At 42.4% G+C, this 12144-nt stretch overlaps 1 protein-coding gene across 2 annotated transcripts in view; it reads right to left on the bottom strand.

The window, feature by feature from the left end:
• The window catches only part of LOC122791812 (signaling lymphocytic activation molecule-like), a 528221-nt gene that overhangs the window by 149350 nt on the left and 366727 nt on the right, over positions 1–12144 (bottom strand). The gene's annotated exons all lie outside the window — the stretch shown is intronic.

The following is a 12144-nucleotide window of genomic DNA, read 5'->3' as shown; positions in this document are numbered from 1 at the left end:
TATAACCCTCATTGGTAAGGTCAGAACATACATGTATCTCACTGGAAGTACATATACCCTCCACACACCCATCCTGGGTAATCTTGGTGAACTTCTCATGAGCCAACGGCTCACTTCACCGAAGCAAGGTGGTATCCTTCAGAGACCCTGAGACAGTGGCAAATATGGCTCACACTGCTGCATCCTTTGCATACACATTCTATGGACACCTAGTAGACTGCATGGATTGTGCTATCCCAAATAACAACAGGACTCACTACTCCAATGGCAGGGGACCTGTCTGGTAAACCCCAGCCATTAATATGCTGTACAACACACAATCTCAGACTGGGAAGGCATCTGTGATCTGTACTAGCAGACAGCTACAATCACTCATGAACTTTTCTAAGGGCCGCTTCTACCAGACAATTGCAAGAGACACGTAGGACTATCACACAGCCTTTTTCAGTTATGTCATGAACCTGGGTGGACACTCACTGATATGCTGTGAGTTACTGCATACTGACTAAACCTACCCTGAACCCACTGGCATTGCCAACATCCTGGCAAACAGGTTCAGTGCAGATGTCTCCCACCCATCTCCCCTAAGGAGAAACTATCCATCCCAACAGAGTATAACCTCCCTGACATTACACAGTAACAGGTGAGTGCTGCCCTCCCTAAAGCGTACATCAGAGTATCAATGTGACCAGACGGTGTCCCAGCCTGCATCTTACACGAGCATCATGACAGACACAACCCTCACATTGCATCACTGTTCAATATCGGAGTTACCACAGGATATGTACCCAAGGAATGGCGTACAGTGACAGTGGTCCCACTCCACAGAGTTGGTGCCACAACGGACCACAGACAATATTGCCCTATAAGCCTAAGTAGCCTGTTCTGCAAAGCTATAGAGCATATTGTCATGGATCTCATACACATAGACATCGGGAACCTACAGACACTGTGTCCTACACATTTCAGCATTGTTGTGGGCAGATCTTGCCTCTTGAACCTGTTTGTATTCTTTAAATGGCTAACAGGTCCATCAACATAGGGACGGCTGTCCACACAGCCTACCTGAACCTTGCAAAACCCTTCAACACACTAACCCACTGGGCCATTATGCATAGGCTCACCAGCATCAATATGGAAACATATCTCACATGATGGATTGATACCTGGATCAGGGATAGCACCCACATGGTCAGAATTGCAGGTGCCATGTCTGACTATACACCAGTTACACATGGCATCCCACACGGCTCGGTCCTGGGACCTCTCTTTTTCAGTATATATTTGTCTGACGTACAGGCTACCACAGGGGGAATATGGCTGGACATGTTTGCACTTGACTGCAAACTGGGTGCCATGATCAACTCTCCAGCTGCCACATGCATACTCAAACAGGGTCTCACAGAGATGGATGTCTGGTGCCTGAGCCATGGCCTACAGCTAAATGCCATTAGTTGCATAGTCATCCCCTTTGGGAATAACAACATGCCCACACATTACCACATAGGTAGTACTCCATTACATATGGTAGGAGTTGTTAGGGGTTTGGGGACATGACTTGTTCATACTGTCGCCTTTGACATTCACGCTGCCAAAGTGGTTGGACACACCTTCTATGTGGGCCACCTTATCCCATATGGTTTCACATCTAGATCGAGTGAGGTCATTGTGCCCCTATACTCATCACATCCATGCTTGGTTACAATGCCACATTTGGGGTGTACCTTACCCGACACCTGCAGCAACTGTACTGGCCATGGAAGTTCCTCACCAAGCAGATCTAGGGACTCACACAGATGCCCTGCACAGTTCAGATGCAGTAACTCCAGCTTTACTCAGTCGCTTACCACCTACTCAGATATGATGTGTGCCTGTTGTTTACAGATATACCCAACCCGGAATTACTGGACATGCTCCACCTCAGGATATCCGACTCCCATGGAGCTACACACTCCAGGGATGTATACTTCAAAACAGATGTTAATAGGACATTATGGAGGGACAGATTCTTATCCCAGAGGCTCCACTCACTCCAGAATGTAATCCCAGTTTCACATAGGCAGAGCCACCCACTGACCACCTACAGGAGACATCTTGGCAACTGTATGGGTGATCGTATGTTTACCCCTGGGATATCTGCTGTGTCCCTGCTAGACAGAGGCACACTAGCCTAAACATACATGGGCTATCTTGTGTGACCTACTATTCACACACACAGTGTAGTAATCTGACAGGGTTGCGAATGCCAAACACACTCTGGCTAGGCTTGTACATGCCCTAGGGCAGATAGCCTAGTACCGACCTCTGAAGCTATGCTAATGTTCAAGATGCACAATGTTTATTGCTGATACTGTTTGCAGGTCTTTATCATATTTGCTTTACCAGTTTCTATGAACAACTTTGGTATCTGCAGAACATATTTGATTATGACAGGGTTCCACTATATTACAGATATGTCTGTTGTCATATAACTGTGTGCACAGGGCAGATTGCTGTATAGTGACAGGTTCCTGGGTTAACACATGCAACTGCCAGATATGCGTGGCCCACTGCTGTACTCATACATGGCCTAAGTGTGTGAGCATGCCCAGTTCTGCCATTCTGTGTTTTGTTGCCTGACATTTGTCTCATTTATTCAGGTGTGTGAGCATGCCCAGTGTGACCTTTCAGTATGTTGCTATCTGAGGTTCACTACATTTGTTGATGTGTGTGAAAATGACCGATATTAACATTTATACTGTGTGTGTTGGAAGTCAGGTTCGGTTCTCACTGCAGGACTCACCTTTGTGTCATAACTCAACAAGGGTTATGCTGTGCCTGCAGAGTTTCCATGAAATACTTTGCATAGACTTATCAACATTCCTTCATACAGGTGGACCACTGCAATGCTGTCATGGTTTAGTGGTTCAGTACTTTGGCTATAGTGCACAGTATCCTGGGTTTGAGGCCCATCACTGCTTTATATTTTCATACTGAGCAGACCAGACTGCTTAAGGGCCAGTTAAGCAAATATAAGCATGTTGGCTTTTGTTCATCTATGCCCTACTTAGACCAGGCTTGTCCAACATTGGTCAATATTCACCAACATTGCTGTACATTGCCCAATATTACTGAACATTGACCACAGTTGTGCTAGTTGGTGTGTGCGATTTTGTTTGCATATACTACATGGTGGTTAATGCTGTTTAGCACTGCTTTATATTGATTAACACATGGCAATCATGCCTTAGGTGGTGCTGCAGGGCTGCCTATGTCGGATGCCCATACTACACTCCCTGTATGTTTGAAAGCAGGTAGTGTCAACTTAGGTATCCCTTTTACTATATGTGTGAGTCAGAGAGCGGTATCATTTCCAGAGTTCCTACTGAGCCAGTGTATGTGCTATGCATTGCCTCTTTGCCAAGGCAAAAGCATACTGGGCACACCTCCTTCTGCATACTAGGGCAGGCTCAGGTTGTTCCTCCTCTGAGTCACGCTCTGCCTGTGATGGCCTTGGCAATGGTGGGGGGCTGTTTGGCCCAGGCCTATGCTGGTCCTGCTGCAGCTGTTTTTGCAGGATCATATTATGTAGCATAGCACATACCATGACAATTTGGGTACATGTAGTTGGTGAGTACTGCAAGGCTCCACCAGATGTGTCCAGACACTGGAACCATGACTTGAGCAGCCCAAACACATGCTCTATTACATTACATGTTTGTGCGTGTGCCTCAATATGGCGTTCCTGTTCAGGTGTGTGTGCATTTCTGATGGGTGTCATCAGCCATGGCTCCAGTGCATAGCCAGCATCCCCCACTAGGTGACCATGTAGGATGTCCCCATTGGCAAATGTCTGGTACAGCTGCATCAGATGCCAAATATGGGAATCATGGTAGCTTCCAGGGCAGCCTGCACACACATTCAGTATTATGCCCTGGACATCACACACGACCTGGCAGTTGATGGAGGGGAAGCCCTTGCGGTTGAAGTAGACCCTACCCCGCTCACCAGCTGGTGCTTTGATGCGTATGTGCATGCAGTCTATTGCACCCACTACCTCAGGGTATTCCGCTATTTGCTGGAAGAGATGCATATTGCTGGCCAATACCTCACGGGAATTGGGGAAATATACATGATCACAGACATGCGGAACTGGTGTAGTATCCTGGATGCTGATGCCTGTGATATCCCCATCATATCACCAGTTGGTCTCTGGAAGGTACCTGTTGCTAATATTCTTAGGCCAACACATACTTTGGTTTCCACTGGGATGGGTTCCCCTCTGTTGGTTCTGTGTGTGAGGCGTGGCTTGCACAGCTCAACAATTTGCTGCAGGAGGTCTCTGTCCACTCTATAGCGCTCCACTATCTCCAGCTCATGTAGCCCCTGGTAGGTTACCCTGGGCCTGTACACTCTTCTCCATCTCCTCACTGTGGGTTGTCCAGCAGCATTTCCATTGTCACCACCCTCAGTATGTTGCATATGTCACCGTATAACAGCAATGGCAGCCCCTAACATTTATTTGTCTCAGTAAAGCTTTTTCAGTTTTCACTTCTTTTAGCTTACTGCAGTGTCTGTTGTGAGAAACATAATTGACTGTTGTTTGCAGAGTTTTAAGTGCTAGGCTGGGCTGGGCTAGTGTACTGCCTGTGTAATTGCCTGATTCTGATTATTTTCACCTGCTAGCTCTGCTAGTACTCCCTGGTAGCTTCCTACTATTTGTTGTGCTTCCTTTTTCCTTTCTGTTTTCTCGGGGAGGGGGTGCCGTGCACACAAGTGCAAACACGTGCACAGCAGCTAACATGCGTGCACACATGCTTACACGGACTAAATCTTGCTTATTTGGGTTAAAATGTGCGCACACCAGCGCAATCATGCTTACAACTCTTTAAACAGCCTTATACATGCTTACTCCAGCTTAAATGCGTGCACTCTGTTTTACTCGGGTTTACACGTGCACACAAGCGCACATACCCGCTCAGCAAGAAACTTTGGTGTTATCCACGGCATACACCTTCCATTTCCTGCCTTTCCCTAGCCTACCTGTTGACACACCTCTTTCCATGATATGTGAATAACAGCTGACACATGCCACTCTGCACCAATGAGCTTCACTTCTTTCATACATACCCCCCTTGTGATGTCACCTATCTTCTACTCTGTTACTCCCCATATCCTATGACTACATTCCACTGACTGTGCTCATTTGCTATGTAAACTTGTGATTCACTATCCTAATGCTCATTTACATAGGATTGCTTACTAATGCTTGGTTACATGTCTTAGACTGAGCTTCCCCCCTTAGCAACCTCTACTCGGTGGCCATGTCGTCTTCAGCCTGCCATTCCCTTGCATTGTACATTAAAAATTTCAATAAAATCCACATTTGTGGGTTTTAATTTTTAGTATTCTGGGTTTTAGAGCACACCTCGTGTGCAGGCCGCTTCACGCTTAAACATCAGAAATCGGCAAAAAATAAAATATTATTATTTTCATATTGCATCAGGAAACATTTCACATGGCCGTATATTTGGCCATTGGCATGCTTCCTGCACTGGATGCAACCTTTATTTGGAGCTGTCACAGCTCCGTTTTGCTATTTGCAGAACGGTACTCAGTTGTCAACTGAGTACATTTCTGCAAATAACACTGCCCTTCCTCGGACAGGTTCGGGTTTCCTGTATCGCAAATTTACCTCATTTGCATGCCTTTCGCCAGCAATTGAGGTAATTTGCATATCCCAGCCCTGTCCGTGTAAGAGCTGTTTTAGGAGCTCTCATACATGCCCCTACAGGCTGTTCTTGGATCGATCGTCGGACATGATGGCTGCATGGAGTCTTACTCTACTCTAAGACTCCGTGCAAGCCTTCATGAATCTGGCCCTCACATTAGCTGTTCATTCTGAATTATGAAGTAGGTATACTACACTTTTTTTAGATGTGATGTAATGTTGTTTTCTAATATGGCATCCTGGCATCTTCCCTTTTTTTTTAGAATTTTTGCTGTAACATGCCATTATGATGTCCTAACTTAACTATTTATATTGTGCTGTGTGGTATATTCATTTGAAGTTGAAGTTTCTTTCTTGTTTGGAGATATTCAAGCTGTTTACATACATGGGGAATGTTACTCACCAATAATTTGATTTGATGCAATCTGTTCTATGTGTCTTTATGTGTGTATGTATGAGATATATATTGGCATCAGCATCATCCTGCTTCTTCCCATTCGAACATGGGGATGGGGAGTCACAGCTTAGTGACCATCTCACCTAGCGGTAATATTCATACCATATACATACATACATACATACACACATGCGCATGCACACACACATACACACACACACACACACACATATATATATATATATATATATATATATATATATATATATATATATGTGTCCATTTCTAAATCTCGAAAGCTCATAATCTCGAAATTCAAAATACTGAGTCCAAAATCTCGAAAGTTCAAAATACTGAAAACTCAAAATACTGAATTTCATAATATCGGAAAAATAGAGTACACCAACACGTACAATATTCCAGCAAAACTACATAACAAAACATATTACTCTTCCCCACCTATAAGCAGGGGAGCAAGCCCCCCTGCACCACCTATGTAGGGAGTGTACCCCTCACATCCCCTGCTACTTAAATATATCAACTGCAAGATCGTACTCCACAGACAAAAATGGCAAACATACTATTATGTGCTTCATGACTGCCTGTTGTAACCTTAGTCATGTTGCCTTTTAAGTTGCTATACTACAACGTAACTCATGTTAATTTAGTGAAGTGTGATCTCGGAGTTGATATATTTAAGTAGCAGGAGGTGTGGGGGGTGCAAGGAGGCTTGCACCCTTGCTAATAGTTGGCATAAACTATTATGCTTTGTCTTTTTTTTCTCTATGTGCTTCTGATGGAGTATAGTAAATGTTGGTATCCTGTAGGTTTTTCGATATTATGAAATTCATTATTTTGAGTTTTCGGAATTTTGAACATTTGAGATTTTGGACTCAGTATTTTGAGATTATGAGCTTTCGATATTTAGAAGTGGACCATATATATATATATATATATATATATATATATATATATATATATATATATATATATATATATATATATATATCTATATATATATATATATATATATATATATATATATATATATATATATATATATATATATACATATATATATAAATATATATATATGTGTGTGTGTGTGTGTGTGTGTGTGTGTGTGTGTGTCGCACTGCATTTTAAAGAATGCTGCTTTGGTTGACAAAGTGTAGGGCATGTTTGCTTATTAATTTGGGAGACTAGCATATTTTTTGAACGACAATTTGGAAGGCTTGTTAATTTGTCAACAAAAGTAATTGAAGGCACATTTGGGGTGGGAGTTTCTGTACAAGTGTGTTTGAGTTAGGGATATAGTAGGAGTTGGATAAGAGGATAGGCTTAGGGTTTTTTGAGAGTTTGTGTGTTTTGCAGTTAGAGGAAAAGTTAATTAAGATAAAAGCTTTTGTATCAGTGTTTGCAGGTAATGGAATAGATTTTAGTGTATGAGTGTTTGCAGCTTAGAGTTAGAGTTAAGGTTAGGTAAGGGCATATGCGTGTGCGTGTGCGTGTATGGTGAGTGTACAAGCTTTCTTGTGGTGTAGTGGTACTGTTAAACAAAATGTTTTTATAAAGCAAGGTACATGGCTACAGTTAGGGTCAGGGTTAGAGTTCATATGCAGGTGAAGCAGGAAGCAAAAGGTGGTGATGTATGAAATCTCCTTATGCTGTCAGTTATTGATTTAGCAAAGAACAATCTAAACAGTAGATTCTGAGCTATGAAACAAGATAAAGGATCTTATATTTAATTAGCAAACAGCAAATCAGCTATAAAATAGTTATAATCCATGACACATCATAAAACAATTCATTGGCATTCATATTTTATTTTATACAAAATAGTGCGATTTTGTTTGCATATACTACATGGTGGTTAATGCTGTTTAGCACTGCTTTATATTGATTAACACATGGCAATCATGCCTTAGGTGGTGCTGCAGGGCTGCCTATGTCGAATGCCCATACTACACTCCCTATATATGTTTGAAAGCAGGTAGTGTCAACTTAGGCATCCCTTTTACTATATGTGTGAGTCAGAGAGCTATATCATTTCCAGAGTTCCTACTGAGCCGGTGTATGTGCTATGCATTGCCTCTTTGCCAAGGCAAAAGCATTCTGGGCACGCCTCCTTCTGCATACTGGGGCAGGCTCAGGTTGTTCCTCCTCTGAGTCACGCTCTGCCTGTGATAGCCTTGGCAATGGTGGGGGGCTGTTTGGCCCAGGCCTATGCTGGTCCTGCTGCAGCTGTTTTTGCAGGATCATATTATGCAGCATAGCACATACCATGACAATTTGGGTACATGTAGTTGGTGAGTACTGCAAGGCTCCACCAGATGTGTCCAGACACTGGAACCATGACTTGAGCAGCCCAAACACATGCTCTATTACATTACATGTTTGTGCGTGTGCCTCAATATGGCGTTCCTGTTCAGGTGTGTGTGCATTTCTGATGGGTGTCAACAGCCACGGCTCCAGTGCATAGCTAGCATCCCCCACTAGGTGATCATGTAGTATGTCCCCATTGGCAAATGTCTGGTACAGCTGCATCAGATGCCAAATATGGGAATCATGGTAGCTTCCAGGGCAGCCTGCACACACATTCAGTATTATGCCCTGGACATCAAACACGACCTGGCAGTTGATGGAGGGGAAGCCCTTGCGGTTGAAGTAGACCCTACCCCGCTCGCCAGCTGGTGCTTTGATGCGTATGTGCATGCAGTCTATTGCATCCACTACCTCAGGGTATTCCACTATTTGCTGGAAGAGATGCATATTGCTGGCCAATATCTCACGGGAATTGGGGAAATATACATGATCACAGACATGCGGAACTGGTGTAGTATCCTGGATGCTGATGCCTGTGATCCCCATCATATCACCAGTTGGTCTCTGGAAGGTACCTGTTGCTAATATTCTTAGGCCAACACATACTTTGGTTTCCACTGGGATGGGTTCTCCCCTGTTGGTTCTGTGTGTGAGGCGTGGCTTGCACAGCTCAACATTTTGCTGCAGGAGGTCTCTGTCCACTCTACAGCGCTCCACTATCTCCAGCTCATGTAGCCCCTGGTAGGTTACCCTGGGCCTGTACACTCTTCTCCATCTCCTCACTGTGGGTTGTCCAGCAGCACTTCCATTGTCACCACCCTCAGTATGTTGCATATGTCACCTTATAACAGTAATGGCAGCCCCTAACATTTCTTTGTCTCAGTAAAGCTTTTTCAGTTTTCACTTCTTTTAGCTTACTGCAGTGTCTGTTGTGAGAAACATAATGGACTGTTGTTTGCAGAGTTTTAAGTGCTAGGCTGGGCTGGGCTAGTGTACTGCCTGTGTAATTGCCTGATTCTGATTATTTTCACCTGCTAGCTCTGCTAGTATTCCCTGGTAGCTTCCTACTATTTGTTGTGCTTCCTTTTTCCTTTCTGTTTTCTCGGGGGGGGGGGTGCTGTGCACACAAGTGCAAACACATGCACAGCAGCTAACATGCGTGCACACATGCTTACATGGACTAAATCTTGCTTATTTGGGTTAAAATGTGTGCACACCAGCGCAAACACGCTTACAACTCTTTAAACAGCCTTATACATGCTTACTCCAGCTTAAATGCGTGCACTCTGTTTTACTCGGGTTTACACGTGCACACAAGCGTACTTACCCGCTCAGCAAGAAACTTTGGTGTTATCCACGGCATACACCTTCCATTTCCTGCCTTTCCCTAGCCTACTTGTTGACACACCTCTTTCCATGATATGTGAATAACAGCTGACACATGCCACTCTGCACCAATGAGCTTCACTTCTTTCATACATACTCCCCTCGTGATGTCACCTATCTTCTACTCTGTTACTCCCCATATCCTACGACTACATTCCACTGACTGTGCTCATTTGCTATGTAAACTTGTGATTCACTATCCTAACGCTCATTTACATAGGATTGCCTACTAATGCTTGGTTACATGTCTTAGACTGAGCTTCCCCCCTTAGCAACCTCTACTCGGTGGCCATGTTGTCTTCAGCCTGCCATTCCCTTGCATTGTACATTAAAAATTTCAATAAAATCCACATTTGTGGGTTTTAATTTTTAGTATTCTGGGTTTTAGAGCACACCCCGTGTGCGCAGCGCTGCGCTACGCTTAAACATCAGAAATCGGCAAAAAAAATAAAATATTATTATTTTTATATTGCATCAGGAAACATTTCACATGGCCGTATATTTGGCCATTGGCATGCTTCCTGCACTGGATGCAACCTTTATTTGGAGCTGTCACAGCTCCGTTTTGCTATTTGCAGAACGGTACTCAGTTGTCAACTGAGTACATTTCTGCAAATAACACTGCCCTTCCTCGGACAGGCTCGGGTTTCCTGTATCGCAAATTTACCTCATTTGCATGCCTTTCACCTGCAATTGAGGTAATTTGCATATCCCAGCCCTGTCCGTGTAAGAGCTGTTTTAGGAGCTCTCATACATGCCCCTACAGGCTGTTCTTGGATCGATCGTCGGACATGATGGCTGCATGGAGTCTTACTCTACTCTAAGACTCCGTGCAAGCCTTCATGAATCCGGCCCTCACATTAGCTGTTCATTCTGAATTATGAAGTAGGTATACTACACTTTTTTTAGATGTGATGTAATGTTGTTTTCTAATATGGCATCCTGGCATCTTCCCTTTTTTTTTAGAAATTTTGCTGTAACATGCCATTATGATGTCCTAACTTAACTATTTATATTGTGCTGTGTGGTATTTTCATTTGAAGTTGAAGTTTCTTTCTTGTTTGGAGATATTCAAGCTGTTTACATAAATGGGGAATGTTACTCACCAATAATTTGATTTGATGCAATCTGTTCTATGTGTCTTTATGTGTGTATGTATGAGATATATATTGGCATCAGCATCATCCTGCTTCTTCCCATTCGAACATGGGGATGGGGAGTCACAGCTTAGTGACCACCTCACCTAGAGCTAATATTCATACCATATACATACATACATACACACATGTGCATGCACACACACATACACACACACACACACACACACACATATATATATATATATATATATATATATATATATATATATATATATGTCCATTTCTAAATCTCGAAAGCTCATAATCTCGAAATTCAAAATACTGAGTCCAAAATCTCGAAAGTTCAAAATACTGAAAACTCAAAATACTGAATTTCATAATATCGGAAAAATAGAGTACACCAACACATACAATATTCCAGCAAAACTACATAACAAAACACATTACTCTTCCCCACCTATAAGCAGGGGAGCAAGCCCCCCTGCACCACCTATGTAGGGAGTGTACCCTCATCTTTCGTTACTTAAATATATCAACTGCAAGATCGTACTCCACAGACAAAAATGGCAAACATACTATTACGTGCTTCATGACTGCCTGTTGTAACCTTAGTCATGTTGCCTTATAAGTTGCTATACTACAACGTAACTCATGTTAATTTAGTGAAGTGTGATCTCGGAGTTGATATATTTAAGTAGCAGGGGGTGTGGGGGGGGGTGCAAGGAGGCTTGCACCCTTGCTAATAGTTGGCATAAACTTTTATGCTTTGTCTTTTTTTTCTCTATGTGCTTCTGATGGAGTATAGTAAATGTTGGTATCCTGTAGGTTTTTCGATATTATGAAATTCATTATTTTGAGTTTTCAGAATTTTGAACATTTGAGATTTTGGACTCAGTATTTTGAGATTATGAGCTTTCGAGATTTAGAAGTGGACCCATTAAGATATATATATATATATATATATATATATATATATATATATATATATATATATATATATATATATATATATATATATATATATATATATATATATATATATATATATATATATATATATATATATATATATATATATATATATATATATATATATATATATATATATGTGTGTGTGTGTGTGTGTGTGTTGCACTGCATTTTGAAGAATGCTGCTTTGGTTGACAAAGTGTAGGGCATGTTTGCTTATTAATTTGGGAGACTAGCATATTTTTTGAATGACAATT

The sequence above is a fragment of the Protopterus annectens genome, chromosome 17.part0, assembly GCF_019279795.1.
Source record: "Protopterus annectens isolate FY-2018-M chromosome 17.part0, PAN1.0, whole genome shotgun sequence".
NCBI lineage: Eukaryota > Metazoa > Chordata > Ceratodontiformes > Protopteridae > Protopterus > Protopterus annectens.
The sequence above is the reverse complement of the archived record's forward strand: the minus strand, read 5'-3'. Positions and strand labels throughout refer to the sequence as shown.